The sequence below is a fragment of the Dromiciops gliroides genome, chromosome 3 (assembly GCF_019393635.1).
Source record: "Dromiciops gliroides isolate mDroGli1 chromosome 3, mDroGli1.pri, whole genome shotgun sequence".
In the NCBI taxonomy this organism is placed as follows: Eukaryota; Metazoa; Chordata; class Mammalia; order Microbiotheria; family Microbiotheriidae; genus Dromiciops; species Dromiciops gliroides.
This window is the reverse complement of record NC_057863.1, coordinates 29,720,450-29,739,164: the sequence shown is the minus strand read 5'-3', so window position 1 is coordinate 29,739,164 and position 18,715 is coordinate 29,720,450. Positions and strand designations below refer to the sequence as shown.

The window sequence follows — 18,715 nt, the reverse complement described above, 5'->3', positions numbered from 1 at the left end:
TGCATACAGTTGGCTTTTAATAAATGATTCACTTTTATATCTTTCATATCATAGGCCTAATAAACTAAAGTTTATTTTGATACTCAGAATAAGAATATATTTTGTTTTGTTTCCTGTTCAAATACATTGTTTTTCTGACACGTGATGTGGCATCTGGAAACATACATTCCAGCTACCTAAAAGCATGAAGAGAAAAATCAAATGGACCTAAACCACTTAATCACTTAAAAACCATGATGAGAAAAAAAATACAAGTCATGGCTTTCTGTTTTTGTTGCTTTAGAAAATGGGGCTCAATTGAGATAATTTTTTTTAAAGGAATTTAAATAAGAGTAAGTCATTGCAGTGGAGTCCTATTCTACTGTTAGAATGTAGAGCCACTAGATATGCTATGTGCAAAAATAAATTTGCATTTTTGCTGACATCTAGGGGAAAAAATGAAATCTGGAAAAAATGCTAAAATCTAGTAAAAATGCTGAAATTTAGGATTTCCCTTTTTCATACAGGAAATGTAAAAATACAAAAAGAAAACAGATAATTTCATCTCACAATTATTAAAAATTCTAGTCCTAAACTATTTAATTTGGGTAGAAGATGAGTCTTTGCATTAAACTCAGTGTTAAAGTGGTCATGGAGACATTTTCTGTGTTATTGGGTCACAATATCTGAGTATTACTTAGCCAAAAGAAAAGATATATTATTCCTTACTAAATGTTTAACAATAATATGTCATATGTAATTCCTATTATAAAAAGTGCTAAACAATGGTGTGTCCCAAGACTCCTTTCTTTTTAATTTCTGTTCAATAGCACAGTGCAATGTGTTAGGATAACTTCATGGTGGTTTGTAAGCTGAAATGCTTGAGAAGTATTTGTCTTTCTTGGTTAGTTGTTGTTAGAAAGATAACCATTCTTCATCAAATCACAAGATCAATCATTGATTTTGGTAGGCAGGCCCCAACATGTAAAAGATCCATCTTAACTGACTTGTTAAAACAAAATTTATACAAATCTAAAATGAAGAATTTAATATTTTTAAAGGAATGGCATACAATTAAAACAATTCTAACTGTGATAAAATAATGGAATTTGGCAGATGCCCAGGGGTCGCACCTGATTGATTTAGTATTCTTTGAGAAACTGACTAAGTACCTATTTGGTATGATTAGATATAGGCCTGCCCTGAGTGCTGTATACTACTGACATCATCAGGGAAACCACTCTTGGCCAAGCAACTTGAAGGACCTCCCTTTTGGGGGAGGGAAAGAAAAGGTAGAAAAGATAATGGTGAGGCTGGGAGCTTTCTTTCCTGTTGGTGAGCTTCCGAGAGTGGACTGGAGATGGGCTGCACAGCTGACTCCCATAGAAACTATGGACCCCAGGTGGTGAGTTAATAGAAATGAGGCCAGCTCTTCAAATTAGCTGAGATGGAAGCAAGTTTGGGGATTGAGTCAGTCTTTGCTAGAGCCAGGGAGCTTATCCATTTTTCTCTTCCCCCATTCCCTTGTCCCTGGCTTTATTAACTTCACCTTTGTTATATATTTTATTCCCATTAATAAAACCTGTTTTGTTTGTGGAAAAGAGGCTGTTAAACTCCTTTCTTATTACCCTGGGAGAAATAACTAAAAAAGGCATTTTGGAAGGGAGGAAACTTTGGACCTAGAGGTCCCTCATTATTTTCTGAAACCCAATATTACGACGAGCCACCCAATTAACTCTCCCCATATTAAATTTAACTCAACCTATTTAAATTAATAATTGATGCAAAAGTAGGATACAGTCAAAATAAAGGACAGAAGTAGCAAAATAAGTTGTGGTATATGAATGTAATTCAAAAATCGTTGTGATATAAAAACATTGAATGTGATGAATACAGAGAAGCATGAAGAGATTTATAGGAACTGATGCAACAAAATGAAAACAAGATGCCCAATGACTGTAAAAATGTAAATATAAAAAAATAACAAGGCAATCAAAAGAGAATTCTATGAAATTATCCTGACTACATTTGGCCCCAAAGAAGAGATATGAGAAGATACATCCTCCTTTCCTTCCATATATGCAGATATGGGGATTATGAGTTTGGAACTGTCTATAAATAAATATATAATCACATAGTGTTGTATAGCTTTGTTCATTTCTTTGTTGTTCTTTTTATAACGGATGAAGCTCTGAGAGAGAGAGGAAGAGTATTATATTGGGAAATGTAGTTGACAAAAAAATAACACATCAGTAATTTAGGTAAAGACTTGGTCTTCTGAGAAGCAATGCTGTAATACATACACCTCCTTCCTCTTGGTAGAGAAGTAAAGGATAGGGGCAACTACATACAGGTCTAAAATGTATACATTGTTAGTCAGTCATTGTGTTGACTGCATTTGTTTTACATTATTACAAAGGTTTTAATGTGGTAGAGTATATAAGTAAAAAGACCAGGGTATTAAAAAAGACATCATTTGTACTTGAATAATAATAATAATGACATAATCTTTCTTAAAATTAGACATTACTGTAATTTTCATAAGTTCTTCAAAGTTGTATTGGATCATTGCCTTACTGAAAATAACCACGTGCTTCCCAGCATATCATCTTATACTAATGCTGTTAAGAACTGATGGTATTGGGGCAGCTAGGTGGTGCAGTGGATAGAGCACCGGCCCTGGAGTCAGGAGTACCTGAGATCAAATCTGGCCTCCGACACTTAACACTTACTAGCTGTGTGACCCTGGGAAAGTCACTTAACCCTAATTGCCTCACTAAAAAAAAAAAAAAAGAACTGATGGTATCTGAAAACAGACTGAAACACATATTTTTTTGACAGTTCCTTAATCTGAAGTTTTGTTTTTATCTGTTTTCTCTCACAACCTAGATAATGTAGAACTGTTTTCCATGACTACTCATGTATAATTTATGTTGAATTGTTTGAGTTCTTGTGGTCAGGGTGGGAGGGGAGGGAGGAAGAGAAGTAGGAATGCAAAGTTGTTGTTTTTTTTTAAATTGATGTCAAAATTAGCTTTTTCATGCAATTTGGAAAATGAAAGTCTAAAAACAAACAAAAAATTAGACACCACTAGGGCCACATAATAGGTTTGGTTCAGTTGTTTTTGAAATAAGAAGCGTAGATAGTTGATTTCCTCATGTTCAATAATGTCACCTGTGCTTACTTCTTCCAAGTGTATGTAATGATGCTTTTTAGGATTAACTAATCCCTAATTTGGAACCTATGGAGAGCCAATGTTCCATCACAGGAAAAATGCACAACTATAAGCATTTAAAGTAGTATCTAAGAATCCATGTTGATGCTGGTGGGATCTGATTTGTGTCTGGGAGATGACACAAGGTTAGTTCCTATACTTGAGTGGAGAGTAGGAGTCAAAGTTAGGTGCCTTGACCTTTGCTAATGACCCCATTTCTTTTTTTTTTGTGAGGGGCAATGGGGGTTAAGTGACTTGCCCAGGGTCACACAGCTAGTTAAGTGTCAAGGATCTGAGGCCGGATTTGAACTCAGGTCCTCCTGACTCCAGGTCCGGTGCTCTATCCACTGTGACACCTAGCTGCCCCATGATCCCATTTCTTACCAGCTGTGTGACCATGGACAAGTTACTTCACCTGTCTAAACTTCTCTGTAAATGAATACATTTGTCCTGACTTCAGAGGGTGTTAGGAGGAAATGATATCTATTGAAGAGTGAGCTATTACTTAGCTTCCTCAATAGAATTGTCTCCCTTGCATCTGTCATAGTAATCTTGAGGCTATATTTTTAATCAACTCTGTAGACACTGAGCAGCACAGTCAGACTGGATTATAAAGTGAATTGAGGTGTCAAACTTTTTGGAAGCTCATTTGAAGCATCCAATGTTTGAATGGCAGCTTCATGGAAGTGTTAATAATCCATCATGCCAACTCTCCAAGTCCTATACCTGGCACTAAAGGAGATACTTGGAAAACAGGAAATTTGAGCCAGATTGTCTCAGAATCTCTGAGAATCACTGATTTGCCTTTGGATCTCTAATATAGAATAGGAGTTAGGTCTCCAGAGGATCATAGAAACTGGGGTCTTTGAGCTACAAGGGACTCCAGAGATAATAAGATCATAGGATGTTAGATTGAAAGGTGGAAGAGAATGTAGAGGTTATCTAGTCTACCACTTCCCTTATTTTATAGAATAATTGAGAATCTGGGAGGGTAATTGCCTTGTCCAACAACACATGGGTAGTATGTAAGAAACAGCTGAGATTTGAATCCAAGTCCTGTAAGTCCAGATCTAACCTTTTGCTTCAATTGGCCTAGCTTATCTTGGGCAAGTTACTTTCCTTCTCTTCTTCTGTTTCTTCAATAATAGAATGAAGTGACTGGATTGGGTGGCTTCTGAGGACCCTTCTACCTTTCAATCTGTATTAGTCCCCTGCAGACCACTGTCTACCTGTCTAAAACAGATAGAGAGTTGTCTAAAAATGGGCCAAATGGCCTGTAGCCAAGAGTATTATTCTGGTTGTGTTGTTTTATGGATGTGACCACCTAGTCTACACCCCGACATGGTGTTTGCAGCTTCCTAGTCCAAATGCACATCCTTCCTGTTTTCCTTTTCCCACATTGGTCCCTAACTGACTCATGACCACACATTTGGACTCTCCTTCAGCCTCGACCTCCATGACCATAATTCACAAAAGAAGATTGACTCTCCTTACCTATTTATCCTCTGATACACTTTTTTAAGTGTCTGAGGTTAGATTTGAACTCAGGTCTTCCTCAGTCCAGGCCCTGATGCTTTATCTATTGCACCACCAAGCTTCCCCAGCCAGGAAGACCCAAGTTCAAATCTGACCTCAGCTTTTAGCTTTATGACCCTGGGCAAGTCACTTCCAAAGTCTTTCAGTCTCAATTTCCCCATCTGTAAAAAGGGAGTGATAATGGCAGCTACCTCACAGGGTCAAATGAGATAACATATGTAAAAAGGTTTTTGAATCGTTAAGGACCATGTAAATGCTAGCTTATACTTGCTGTAATCCTTCCCAACTTGAAAATTCAGTGATTCTGTTTCTGGGTTCTCAAAAAAAAAAAATAAGTCATCCTGCACCTTCCACTTTTTTGTTTATCAGCTAGAAAATTTAGCCGGAACACTCTGTCCTTGTGTAGTAGTAATCTACTTAAATTGGTCTCTTAAAGCTCCTTTTTCCCCCTCCTGCTCCTTTTGGCTCCTGGATCCACTTTTATTTTATGCTTAAATGCATTATTCTACTTTGCACTTTACAGAAATCTCTAAGCTGCTTCAAACCCTTTTGCAAATGGGTGGGATATAAATCTGAAATTTCATAACAATATAAATGAATGAGAAGGACTTAGCGTACAGTTAGAATGAGTCCTTTTCTTCCTTAAAACCAGGCTTTTTTGCTGGATCGCAAAAGGTAAAAATGTTTCAGCCTTCGCTGAAACTGCAAACTGCACTACAAACACACATTAAGGACCAAGCTTGTGTAAGGGGGAAAAACTCGCTTTTCTGATGTCTAGGCTTGAAGTTTGTATTAAAAGAATTGTCTTTCTATTTGAAGAACCAGGAGGGGGAAAAGAAGGAAGAAATAGTTGAATGGAGATGGTGAGAAGAGGAAGGCTAGACAAATGTGTCCTAATTTATCATCTTGCCCTGGGGCAGACTCTGCAGAGGTGCAGAAGGAAATATATGCTTTTAGGGGGAAAATGAGGGGGAAACACCTATCTTGTGACAATTCTTGAAACATTTCTAAAAATTCCCAAGCAGAGATAACCAGCCAGGTGAAAAGAATCTGATCATAAAAGTTAAAGAATAGTTATTGTAGCTCACCTTCCATAATTTAAATTAGTCCCAGGAATAGAGCCAAGCCTGAGGGTAGCTGTCCAGTGGGGGAGGGAAATACTGAGTTGTTCAGTGTTTGCCCTTTACGGGCTAATAATGTCCTATACCTGTTCAAAATCTCTCTCTCTCTCTCTCTCTCTCTCTCTCTCTCAGATAAATATCTTCAATGTCTATATATGCATGAATATATGCATACATACATATCTGTGTATACATATATAGATTATATAGATGTATGATTTCATTGATATTGGGAACTCCAACCAAAGAAAGCCCTCTCTCACTCAAGACTTACAATTCTTGGGGCAACTAACTAGGTGGCAAAGTGGATAGAGCATGGGACCTGGAGTCTGGTGGACCTGAGTTCAAATCCAGCCTTAGACACTTACTAGCTATGTGACCCTAGGCAAGGATACTTAACTCTAATGCCAAAAAAAAAAAGAAAGAAAGAAAGGAAGGGGGGAAGGAAAGAAGGAAAGGAGGAAGGAGCAAAGGAGGGAAGGAAGGAAGGAAGGAAGGAAGGAAGGAAGGAAGGAAGGAAGGAAGGAAGGAAGGAAGGAAGGAAGGAAGGAAGGAAGGAAGGAAGGAAGGAAGGAAGGAAGGAAGGAAGGAAGGAAGGAAGGAAGGAAAGGAAAAAAGACAACTCCGGCAAATTATAGTATTGGCAAGTAGACTGGAGGTACTGAAAAGTGAGAGGTGAGCAGACTGAAGGTCACACAGACAGTATTTGTCAGAAGGGGACTTCAATTTCAGTCTTCCTAACTCCAAGACTGGCTCTCTGTCCACTATCCCACCAGCTTCTCCATTCAATAATATATTCAATTCAACAATCAGTTGTTAATATTCCTATTCTAGCAAGACACTGTGTTAGGCCCTAAGGCTACAAAGAAACAGAAAATCATGATCTTGTTCTCAAGGTATTTTACTGGAGGAGGGGCAGTGATAGAGTATGTAGTTGTTCTGTTGCTTTAAAGTCCTGTCTAAGTCTTTGCAATCCCATTTGAGGATTTCTTGGCAAAGACATTGAAGTAGTTGGACATTTCCTTCTCCATCTCATTTTTACAGATGAGAAAACTGAGGCAAACAGGATGAAGTGACTTGCCCAGGGTCACTGTGACATACTAAAATAGCTTTAGCCATATGGCCAAGTCACACAACAAAATCTGACCTCTAGTTCACCATCTTACATAAGAGGAGATATGTGCACTTGTTCATCTTCCTGGCACACTGTCATATCATTAGCCTGTCCTTGACAACTTTAGGGATTTTCTTATCAATAGTTTCCCAGGGAAGAATAAGTGAACACCTGGCCTCTCTCTTGCATGCCTTGTTTGTCCCTCCTATAAAAAGGAAATCCTTATGTTAGGAGGGCACAGGGATCTGGGATGCATGTTGTCTACCTGCCATCATGGACTTTTGCTAGACTGGGATTTGGGAATTCATGTTGTGCTCCTGCTGTCACAGACTATTGTGGAATGGGGATCAGGGATCAATTTGTGTCTGCCAGCCGTCATGGACTTCTGCTACCCATGTGTGAGTTGCTTATAATAAATGTTTCTCTGTTATTTGCAATACTGGCTGTTCCAGCCTCATTCTTTGGTCTCTTTTTTATCTCAGTTTTCCAGGGAACTTATTCTCTTGGGCCTTTCCCATCATCTAATAGTCACATATCTAGTAAATGTATGAGGTCAGATTTGAACTCAGGGAGATAAAACTTCCAGACTCTAGGCTCAGCAATCTATCCCACTTCACCATCTAGCTGCTCCTTAGTAACATATAGTATGAATACAAATATAAAAATACAAAATATATACAAAGCATCGTTTTGTAATTTCTTTAAAATATAGTTTATGTATCTTTTAATTTTTTTTTTGGTGGGGCTATGAGGGTTAAGTGACTTGCCCAGGGTCACATAGCTAGTAAGTACCAAGTATCTGAGGCTGGATTTGAACTCAGGTCCTCCTGAATCCAGGGCCAGTGCTTTATCCCCTGCTTAGCTGCCTGCCCCCTAGCTATTTGTTATAAAAGAGACTTTGTTTTGTTTTGTTTTACAATAAGACAAAGAGAAAAATAAACAACCCACTCCAAAACAAATAAACAAACATCAAAACCAAGCAACATATAGAAAAAAAAATCTGATCTTAAATGCAATATTCTCAGTCCATGGAGCCCCACCTCTTCAAAGGAAAGATGAGGAGAATTCCATTTCATCTTCTTTTTTGAGATCAAACTCAGTTTTCATAATTTTGAAACATCTGTTTACATTGCTTGTTTTTTTCCATTCTTTCCATTTACAATGGCCAGATGTAATTTCAAGAGGGAGCGAATGACAATGAATGAATGAATGAATGAATGAACGTTTATTAAAATATAATTTTCGTTCATGTATTTCTGGTGACAGTAGAGTTTTTAATCATGTTTAACAGATCCTTTTTTAATTTAATTCATTAATTTATGTTCATTTAATCACTCATTAACACTCTCTCCCTCTTAAAATTTCATTGTGTTTATTGCCAAACAAATACTAAAAGCAAAATAATCCCTGCCCTCAGTGTGCTAATATTCTATTGAGTGAGAGTAGTACCGTATTCCTTCAAGGAAATTCCAATGTGGAAAGAGTGCTCATAATTAGGTCAGGGTGAGAGAGAGGAATCAGGACCTGTTTAGGAGTAGGCATCTGAGGGATCCCTTTGAAGAAATCAAGAAATAGTATGAAGAAGAGATGAAGAGGAACTTCATCTTATCTATCTTATGTTCTGTCTCTCTCCTATAGCAAAGAAATGTTATTAAAACTTGCCCATTTTAGGCAGATACTCTGACCTCTGCTCCAACAACCCACCATTTGCTGGGCTCCTTTTAAAATGAATGGCTGCTGTTAGTGAGTAAACTAAGCTGAGGATACAAAACAACATAGGATTTGGGAGTTGCAAAGGATCTTAGAGGCCATTGAGTCCAGCCCCCTCATTTTACAGAAGAGAAGACTGACACTTAATGATTTGTCCAAGGGCACAGGGAGAATAGGGCTGCTAGGCAGCATAGTGGATAGAGCACAGGGCTTGGAGTCAGGAAGAACTGAGTTCAAAGCCAGCCTCAGACACTTACTAGCTATGTGACCCTGTGGAAGTCACTTAACCCTTTTTGCCTCAGTTCCTCTTCTGTAAAATAAGCTGGAGAAGGAAATGGTAAACCACTTCATTATCATTACCTTGAAAATCCCCATTGGGGTCACATAGAGTTGGACACAACTGAACAATGACAGCATGGTGAATGTGCCAAACCCTTGTCCTCTAAAACAAATTCAGTACTCCTTTCTACTGTACTATTGTCTCTAGAGGAAGCCTTTGTTCTACTAACTGTATGAAAACATCTAGAAAGAGAAAAGAAAAAAGTAAATAAAAATATTTAGAGCTAACAATGGGCTCATAACTTTGTCTTCCTTTGGATCTTAAAATGTATGATGGAAATCTATTGTTTGATATACTAAAAACTGGACTAGAGAAAATCCTAGGAATAATTCTCAAGGGAGCTCTCCTGAACCAACAGAGATGAGGTCATTTCAATCTCACCTTCTGTGATCCTATGAATGCCAGAAAAAACGAAGCTTCCTAAAGACTTTTCTGAAACGATTTTACCGGCAGCTGCTTGGAAAGGTTGCCTAATGACTCGTTGGGGTTAATTCTCTATGGGCAGGATGAAAACTGGGAAGCTGCTGGATTTTCAAGGATAGCTTCCTGAAATTTCACTTTTAGAATTGCCACAGTATAACTTTAACACTCCATCCAAAGTCATTTAATATTGGGATTCTGATGAGTTCCATAATGAGTGGCGCCATCAGTCTGTTAACTAAACTGTTTTCTTTCTTTCTTTAAAAAAAAAAAATAACCTGCTCTGGCTGTTCTCAAGACATCAGCCATCATCTGGAAGGGATGTTGCCTCTAATTCAGCTGCATAAATAATGCAAGTGATTGAAAGGAAGTTACAAAGGAGGTCTTTAACCTCTTTTATATCCAATTTATGTGGGACTTCTTCAATTCCATGGACAGGTTCTCCCTTTACCCTTACCAAATCATTTAGGCATCCCTGATCAAGAAATTGAGGTCATGAATCCCTTCCATAGATGTCTCTAGCTCATATCCTGATGATTGTAAAAATGATGTTTTTTCTTTCTTTAAACAAAAAGGTATAATTTTATGATATGAAATACAGCACTCTCAGAAATCTGCTTTTAGGAAGTTCACCGAAATCCTTCAGGTTTATTAAGGACCTCACCAAGTTCATCAGGTTTACAAGCTGCCCTTCTCTCATATCCCTCTGTGACAACCTGGCTTCTCTTTTTTAGTAATTAGGGTATGACCTTTGACTCTGACACACTATACATTTAATCACATGAGAATATTGTAGATTTAACCAGATGGATTGTGGATTCAAAGTAATTTCCTTTTCTTTTCTAATTTAGCAAGAATCAAATGGGCCACTGAATAAAAGCATATTTTATATGTTTCCAAGCCACTGAAAATGAAGAATTCTAGAATTTTTGAGATGAAAATAATTAAAAGGCTGTTTATCAGAGTCTTTACTTTGTAGATGTCTATCACTATCCTTTAATACAGATGTTAATAAAAATACGTGCTCCAGGCATGAAAGGCAGGTAAGAAAACTGTTTAAGCATTAAAAGCTTCTGTCATTTAATTATTCCAGCCCTCAGGGAAGGCCAAGCTCAGCAAATATATCAGGCAAAGGACATGATTATGAATGGAGATTTGGAGCTGAACACATGTCTTACAAGGTTATTATTACGAATGGAAGTGAGAGAGAGGAGGTTTTTTGAATCATAGTGAGTTATAAGTAAAACTTAGGAATTCTGGGAAATATATTTTAGAGCTAAATATGAGACTTTTCAAGTTGATTAGTCACTTTGTTTCCCTCTGCTATAAAGGTTTCCCTAATGACAATGGATATTTATGTGCTGCTGTCAATTGCTCCTGTCAATAGCTCCAATATTTCCAAGTAAGAAGAAAGAGTCACCTTAGCAGGGTCATGATAACTCTCTTCAAGTATTTGAAGGGCTATCATATGGAAGAGGATTGAGATGTGTTCTACTTGGCCCTAGAGGGCAGAATGAAGAGAAATGGGTAGAAGTTGCAGAATTCAGTTTTGACTTAATGTCAAGAAAAACATCCTAAGCATTGGAACTGTCCAAAAGTGTTGTGGGATGCTGCAGTTTGCAGTGGATTAGCCCCTATGTGTATTGGAGAAAGAATAGAATGACCTCTTTTGGAGTATATTGTAGAAAGCATGGGTTGGGCTAGATTGTTACTTAGGTTCTTTCTAATTCTAAATTTCTTTTTTGTGATTTAGTGATCATTTAAGGCATAAAGAAATATATAATTTGTTTATGAAATTAATTTCTAAGAAAGATAACTGATATTTTCAGAATAATCCAACTTTTGGGATTTTCATAGCAGAAAATAAGAGCAAGAGTTCTAATCCTAGAAATATTGGAGGAAACAAAGTGATCCTCTGCCTAGTGATTTTGTTTCTTAGAAAAGCTCAGTGGAAAAATATGATATAAGGGGGTGTCCTGGGACAGACCATGTTCTCTGGGCTTAGAATATTTGCTTTTGTATCCTAACTCTCACATTTAACTGTGGAGTGATATCAGGCCAGTCACTTAATCTTCCTGAGATTCAATTTCCTCAACAATTGAAGGGGTGTAAAAATGTGTCGTCCTACCAGGCCTATTGAGAGAAAAGGACATATAAATGTGAGACATTCATATTTATTAGAAGAAAGTGTTAACAATGCTGAGATTAGGAACTTTTGAAAGGTTACTTACATTCAGAATTTTTTTTGCACTGTAAAGCATTCTATGTATAATTATAGACATTTTGATAGTATAATCAATTCCAGATTAATTTTTAAGTATGCTTTAATTAACTAGAAAATACATTTTAAGTCTTTTGCTTTCACATGAAATCTACCAAATCTATGTCACTCCCAATATTCTGGTAGATTGCCTTTATACTCATTATACCCAAAAGATTGATTAATGTAATTTATTCAGTCCACTTATATGTGCATCGTGTTGGGAAAAATAGAGGATACAAAGAAAGTTGAGAAAAAAGCCTTTGCCCTTTTAAAATATATAGTCCAAAAGGAAAGATAAGTCTGGTACAAAAAGGAAAATAGAATGGGTGGTGCATTATAAGTGTCATAAGCTTTATGTGAGTTTAGACAAGGGGCAAGTCATCTCCTCTTCTGTTCACACTTCCCTTGAGAATACCCCTTATAATATTTCTTGGGTGAAGAACAACACTGAAATTAGGTGCTTTGCTGTTTGTGGGTTTTTTTGTTTTGTTTTGTTTTGTTTTGGGTTTTTTTTTTTGTGGTTGCTAAGAATTTGAAATCCAGGGGATGCTCATCAGTTGGGGAGTGGTTAACCAAGGCACGGTATGATTGTAATGAAATAATATTGTGCTATAAAAATGACAAGCAGGATTATTTCAGAAAAATCTAGAAAGACATACATGAACTGATGAATAGAGACATGAACAGAACCAGGAGAACATTGTACACAATAACAGCAATATTGTTCAATGAAGAACAGTGAATGACTTAACTATTCCCAGCAATACAATGATCCAAGACAATGTCAAAGGACTACTGTTGAAACACATCTACCTCCAGAGAAAGAACCGATATTGTTTGAATACAGACTAAAGCATGCTACTTTTCACTTTCTTTCATTCTTTTTCTTTTATTTGAATATTTTTGTACAAAATGAAATGGAAATGTTTTATACAACTGCATATGTGCAACCTATCTGAATGCTTAACATTTTAGCAAGGGAAAGAGGGATAGAATTTAGAACTCAAAACTTAAAAAAACATTTAAAAATCATTTTAACATGTAATTGGGGAAAATTTAAATATATATATATTAAAAAAAGAAAATCGATGCTTTGCCTTACTTCTGTCCATTACATGTCTCTCGTCTGCTTGTCCTTGTCTCCTATCCTTGGAGACTGGCTTCTTGAGCTTCCAATAATTGTAATAATATCACTATTAATTAATATCACTTTAATATTTTGTAAATGTTTCTAAAGCTCTTTCCTCACTGACAGCCCATTGAATCAGTCAACAATTTGTATCATTATTCTCATTTTATAGATGAGGAAAGTAAGGTTTATACAGGCAATAATTTGTCCAGTGTCACAAAAGTAGTAAGCATTGGACCCAAGGTTAGAAGCCAGATCTTTCCGGATGCCATATCAAACTGATTCTATAGCATATCTTGTTGCCCTGAGTGGAAAAAACACTGAATTTTGAGTCAGAAGACCTATGCTGAAAGTCCAGCTCTGTCACTTATAATCTGTTTAACAACAGGGAAGTGGCTTTACAACTCAGGCCTCAGTTTCTATATCTATAAAATGAAGCAGTTGTATTCAGAGTTCTTGAAGATTTCTTCCATCTCTAAAGCTTATGAAAAAGAAAATCTATATTCCAGAACTGACCCTGAAAGACAGGTAGACTTTAGAGAGTCAGAACCATAGTTTTAGATATTGGTATCATTTTTTGATGTCTTGCTGAAGATGAAGAACTGTGGGGTAAGGGAAGGGTTTGTTTACTTTCCTCATATTCCAGAAGTGACTAAGCTTTCTCTGTACATGGTGCCCTTTGTGACTTAGTAATTTTTTCCACCAGTGCCCACAGGCCAAAAGAAATACTTAACAGTTTTATTTATTAAGTAGTTAGGCCCACACAACTTAACAAGTATTTATATCCTAATAGCTTTGTAGTCATTTGAAAAATAATAGACATTGAAAGAAAAATAATATTAAATATTAATTATTAAATAGCCACAATTACTCACTAAAGGGATATGTGTGCCTACTGGGTACTACAAAATGTCTCAAACCATGAATCAGATTGGACACCATTACCTTCATTTCATGTTTCATATTGAATTTCATGGGATATTTGCATTTTTATCACAACCACCCCAAACCTAAGTTTCATAAAGATTTGACATCACAAATGAGAAAGTATAAGAAGTGACTGGAATAGCCAAATATACAAGTTAACAAAACCATATCTCAAGCATTCAGGGAACATCATGAAATGGAATGTAATTTAATGATCTGCTGTTGAGACTGTGAACTGATGAACTAGTAATTCTTATGGTGCCATTGAGATGTTGAATATCACAGTAGTTTCATGGTACAATGGACAGAGGGCTGGCTCTGGAGTCAGGAAGATGCATCTGGCCTCAGAAATTTGCTGTGTTACCCTGGGAAAGTCATGTAACTTGTTTGCCTCAATTTCCTCATATATAACATGAGCAGAAGAAGGAAATGACAAACCATTCCAGTACCTCTGCCAAGAAAAACCCAAATGGGGTCACAAAGAGTCAGACATGATTGAAAAATGACTCAATAACAACAACGTCATTGAGATGTTGAATATCATCATACTTCTCTTGAAAATGTAAAAAAATCTTGTAAGTGTACCATTTGTGAATTGTGACTATATACAAAAGGCACCACATGAAAGAGGGATTCTGCTTACTCTGCTTGGCTTCAGAGGACTGGACATAATATTAAAACAGATGTGGGGGCAGCTAGGTGGCGCAGTGGATAGAACACCGGCCCTGGAGTCAGGAGTACCTGAGTTCAAATCCGGCCTCAAACACTTAACACTTACTAGCTGTGTGACCCTGGGCAAGTCACTTAACCCCAATTGCCTCAATAAAAAAAAACCAAAAAAAACCAGATGTGATACTCAAGTAAGAAATAATAAAACAAATCTCAAAGTTGAAAGGCTTCAGAGCCCATCTAGTCTAGTCTAGTCACTTTTTACAACATGGCTGACAAGTGGTCATCTAGTCATCACTTGAAGGCCTCTGGTGAAGTGAAGTCTAAAATCTCCCAAAGCTGCACACTCCACTTTGGGATAGCTCTAATCATTAGGTTTTTTTCCATTCCTGAGGCCAATCAGAAGAAACATAATCTCTTCTACATGACATGATATCTCAAGAGGATATCTACATATCTTTATCTTGTCAAGGGGCACTAATTTACTTCACCAAAATTCTCTCTGCAAGACTAAAGTGTAGACTCAATATTGGCCATCATGATGATAAATAAAAGGGAAGATAGATGGCACAGGTAGTGCCACCATTAAAGTCCTAATGCCACATTTCATCACAGTAGAAAGGGGCCACTGATTCTCATAGGCTGTGCCACCTGAGGACACATTCTGATTATGTTGAAAGGCTTGGACCCAGGGACCCAAAATAGATTCCACTTCTTTGGTCCAAGTGTCAGTCTAGCTAAGTTGTGAGAAATTCTTACCAAGGTTGACTACATCATAGTGACTTCAACTCATTTCAGGCATATCTGCTGACAAAAACTATCTAAGAAGGCATAGAATCCCTCATACCACAATAAAGCATGCGGGGCACACTTTTATGAAGGTATTAGTGTTGGTGTTAGATCAGCACCACTATTTTATCATCTTGATTGCGCACTTTTCATCTCAGGTATTCAGAATTTTCCTCCAAGAGTATGTGGACCTCCTCTTGAGATAATGCCATTGAAAAGATGGATTTGGTTTATTTTGCTTGGCCCCAGATAGGGGACAGAAAAATGTAGGCATAATGCCATGAGCTTTACAACTATGAGAAACACACACACACACACACACACACACACACACACACACACATACACACACACACACTTTTAAGGAAGTGAGTTCCCTGTCACTAGAAGCATACAATGAGAAGTTGAAGAGGGGATATGTGCGTCAGGAAGGAGGTAGGACCAAATGACCTTTCCTCTCTCTTCTATCTTTACTCAGAATAGATACCTGGCCTCTTGAACAATTGGGAACAAAACTTGATTTTTTACTCTTACTCCACTTTGTGGAATAATCATCCTGAAAGATCTTTCTGCTATTTGTTTCAGAGAGATCACTTTTCCATTGAACAAGGTCATCATGTAGTGCCTTGGATACACAAATGGTCAAGTGAGTACATTTATTAACTAGGTTTTCCATTATGGCAGAAAAGCAATGGGGGCAGCTAGGTGGTGCAGTGGATTGAGCACTGGCCCTGGATTCAGGAGTACCTGAGTTCAAATCTGACCTCTGACACTTAACACTTACTAGCTGTGTGACCCTGGGCAAGTCACTTAACCACGATTGCCTCACTAAAAAAAAAAAGAAAAAAAAGAAAAGCAATGGAAAATAGAAGGAGGAGGAGGAGGAAGAAGAAGAAGAGGAGGAAGAAGAAGAAAAAGTGGGAGGAAGCTTATTAATTTTTTGTGATGAATTAATATCCAAGTAACAGGGCAGCTAGATGGTGCAGTGGATAGAGCACTGGCCCTGGAGTCAGGAGTACCTGAATTCAAATCTGGCCTCAGACACTTGACACTTACTAGCTGTGTGACCCTGGGCAAGTCACTTAACCCCAATTGCCTCACTTAAAAAAAAATCCAAGTAACGTACAGACTTTCAAAAATGTCTATTATTTTAAAAGGAACTACATATTTAGTATCCAGTGTTTTTTTTATGGTATCTTATAAAAAAGATCTAAAAATATCAATGTATGACTTGGTGGGAAGAGTCCTGGATTTAGAGGTGAGAAATCTGGGTTTAAATCCTCACCATCCTATATATTTACCTAGGTTACCTTGACCAAGTTATTTAGCTTTTCCAGACCTGAGTTTCCTTATATGTAGAATAGGAACTCTGCATTAGATGACATATCATGTCCCCTTTATCTCTACATTTATGATCCTCTGAATACAGTGGGCCACTACTTTATAAGCCTCTGCTCCACAAATTTCCCTCAAAACTAGAAGCAAAAATTGACCAAGAACTGGAATGAATGAGCTTCTACAATTCACTTGGTCTGTCCTGCAAGGTCAATATTTCATCAACAGCACATCACTTGGCACTGTTGGTCTTCATCATTATGTGATGGAGAGAAATCACAATGCTAACACTGGCAAATCAACAACTGCCATATACTAAAAAGGTCAGGAAAAATCCCTGGGGTGAAGGTGCAGGAATACAGCCATAGAAGGGGGAAATTCTACTTTCTCAACATTATATTTCACCCCTTTTCTAAAGCAGTCTTCACAGTACCCAGTTGGACTAAGTCGACATTATATCAAGGGCATTAAGCATGAGGGCTCATTTCTATTTGTAGCTTCACCAGTGAGATGTGGAATAGCCCAGGACAGTTCATTTGTCTCTCAAGGTCCCCCGCCTCATTTTTCAAAAGCAGTTGTGATTGGGGGAGGATTTTTCTCCCTCAAACCTCCCTCATTGCATCAAAATATCCTTGGAATATGACTGAAGTTCTAACTAAGAAGTATTGGTAAGCCTGGTAAAATTTCCAAAAGTCTCTTCCTAGCCATTAGGAAGCACTTTCTGAATGGACCAGCTAACATATTCTTATTAAGTGTGCTTTCAAAGTAGTTATGTAGGGCCTATCAAGGAAATTGAAATGTCACTCTTCTAACACACTTAATAAAGGAATAAAAAACTAACTTGAATATGTCTTTCTACCATCTGAAGAAGCATAGCCAATTTTTTTGTAATTCCTTTGCACATTGTACATAGGACATTATACTACTCTAGTAGTAGTTATTGTTCAGTCATGTCCAACTCTTCGTGATCCCACTTGGGGTTTTCTAGGCAAAGATACTGGGATGGTTTGATATTTCTTCCTCCAGCTCATTTTATAGATGAGGAAACTGAGGCAAAAAGGGTTAAGTGTCTTCCCCAGAGTCACACAGTCAGGAAGTTTCCAAGGCTGGATTTGAACTCACAAAGATGAAAAAAATCTAATAACCAGCATTCATGTTAATGCTTTAAGTTTTCCAAAGTTCTTTGTGTATGTCATCTAATTTAATCTTCACAAACAGTTTTGGGAGGGAAATGTTATTATTTTCTCCACTTACAGGTGAAGGAATTAAGGCCCATGAAAAGTTCAATGATGTGACCTGAGCTGCACAGCTCAGATGTGTCTTATGCATGATTTGAACTCAGGTCATCTGAACTCCAAGTCCAACACTATTCCCTGCCTTATCTAGTTTCCAGAAGTAGGAAAGGGCCTCAGTTTCCTCATAGTTTGGGACCTTTAGGGATGAAACTTGTGGTTATCCAACATGACATTCTATCCTCCATCTCCATGCTTTTGAACTGATTGTCTTCCAAGCCTGATATGTTCTGAGCTTCCCATCATGGTCCCCCTGCTATCCTTCACATTTCAACACAAGGACTACTTTCTGCAGGAGTCCTTTCTAGGTCCCCTCAGCTGCTAGTGCCTTTCCCTCTAAGATTACCTTCCATCTATTCAGTATATCTCATGAGTATCTAGTTATTTACATGTTGTCTCATTAGAATAGGAATTCATTAAAAGCAGAGACTGTTTTTTCCCATTGCTTTGTATCCTTAGTACTTAGCACAGTGCCTGACACATAGTAGAAATCTAACACATTTTTGTTAATTGACTGAAGAGAATTTCTAGAGTAGAAATTTGTGATATATAAGCCCCTTGTATTCATAAGGTCATGCATTTAGAACTAGAAGAGACTCTAGAGGTCATCTAGTACAAAGCTCTCCTTTAAAAATAAAAAAGAACCAAAATGTTTTGGGGGTAAGGAGAACTTAGCTGCTGATCACTGATAATAAGTGTAAAGTTATAATATTTATTATTATTAATGTAACATTATTATTAATGTTATGCTATCATCATCATCACATACCAGAGAATGTGACTTGCCTATGGTCACATGGGGAGTAAGTAGAAAGGTTGAATCTGAACCCCGGTTCTTTGACTTCAAATCATGAAAGGTACAAGTTACAGAAATATT

General features: G+C 37.3%; 1 protein-coding gene across 1 annotated transcript in view; it reads right to left on the bottom strand.

Moving 5' to 3' along the window:
* LOC122749431 (EGF-like and EMI domain-containing protein 1) overlaps nt 1-18,715 on the bottom strand; it is an 808,768-nt gene that overhangs the window by 228,520 nt on the left and 561,533 nt on the right. The window lies entirely within an intron of this gene.